Source organism: Lygodium microphyllum, chromosome 2 (genome assembly GCF_053477565.2).
Source record: "Lygodium microphyllum isolate KBCC chromosome 2, Lygodium_microphyllum_v1.1.10, whole genome shotgun sequence".
Taxonomy (NCBI): domain Eukaryota; kingdom Viridiplantae; phylum Streptophyta; class Polypodiopsida; order Schizaeales; family Lygodiaceae; genus Lygodium; species Lygodium microphyllum.
Genome location: NC_141136.1, coordinates 34,481,407 through 34,483,099, shown reverse-complemented (window position 1 = coordinate 34,483,099; position 1,693 = coordinate 34,481,407).

The following is a 1,693-nucleotide window of genomic DNA, read 5'->3' as shown; positions in this document are numbered from 1 at the left end:
AAATTTTGAGTTAAAGGTTTTTGTATCTGCTACCTAAAATATTTTTCCTAAAGAATTCAATCTATTATTTATGGACACCATCTCCAAACAAAGCCAAAACTATGGAGGGAAAGCAAGATGGTTCATGAACAATAGTTATAGACAAGAGAGAGCAAGAGGGGAAGCTTCTAGAAAAATCACATCCATAGTTAGATACTAATGTGTCAAACTGGCCTTTATTCCCCCTAACAAGGCATTATGGTTTGATGTGTCCTAGATAGTGCATTCAAATGTGGAGGCAACAACACATGGCAACACTTGCATGCAAGCCTCGCGCAAGGCAAGAGACAAGGGACAAAAGATATGCTAGTCAAACTACTTGCAAAGGGCAATGACTACAAACAAGCCCTCGAATGTAATGAAGTTGATATAGCTGAGATTGAATGAGCCATGCACATTGATCAAGAGAAACACAATGTGTCTTGTAAAGCAAAAGCCCTAGAAGGGGCAAGAGTCCACAAGTTTATGGCCCCTCTGGCTATGGATTACATGTGGTAGATGTATGCTTCACTTATGGTCACTATGTATACTTTTACTTCTTGGGTCCTCCCATGGAGGATGACTTTGGTAGATGGTTTGACCTCATCCACCAAGGAAAGGAAACCTTGGTATAGTTTCCATTCATTGGAAAGGGGTTTTTTATGGTGGTGAGTCTTAGATCCAAAGCAGAGAGAGATTAGGTTCTCGCATTGGCAATTGACTTCAAAGGCAATATTTTGTATACCCTACCTTGGTCATCATCCTCTATGGATAGTATTCTAGCTCATGATTGCCTAGTCTAGTTCAAATTTATCAATCTCCCTCCTTGGTTGGTCAATGAAGAGGCATGCATTGTCTCATCCATGGGCAAAGTACAATATGTGCCTGCACTTGCAACAAAATGGGGTCTCCTCAAACCCACAACCGATCCTACATCATATGGGACAAGCCAAATGAACAGCTTAAATTTCTTTAGTTGTAGATCCTAGGAGGTATTGAGTTTGTTCTTCGCGTTTTCTTTACTACTTTTCCTTATGCATGATACTTATGTAAGACTTATTAGTCATTATCTTTACCCTTAGCAACATGATCTATTACCTTAGCCTTTACTATTTCCTATATGAAGTAGACTTAAAATGTCTCACAAAGTTTGATGCTTCATGAAGTGTAGTTATATAAGCAGTTTTCATGTGTGACCTAAAGAGGTATTGTGTGTCTTTCACATCTTGATTATGATCCCTAATGATGACCTGTTTGTTCAAAAATGAGACACAGATAGAGGAGAGGAATCGAAAGTTCATTCATGCTCTCCATCTTCCATTCATTATTCCATTGTTCTTCTTCACTTACTAAAGAGTAAGTTATATACTAGATTTAACTAACCATGATTAACTCTAGTTAGGTCACACCAACTAACCCAACTTATTAAATGTTCCACACTTGCTAGTACAGCTGGACACAGCTAAGACACTATCGATCACACACAAGAGCTTGAAGTCTCAACACTCACTCTCAAGCTCAAGATAAAACCTGTACACCAAGTAGCTGTTGGAATCGACTGAACTTATCTTTACTGAAAGACTTGATAAAGATATCTGCTACCTGCTCATCCATCTTCACATGCATAAGATCCAATTTCTCTGCAAGAACTATCTCTCTAATAAAATGGTAGTAT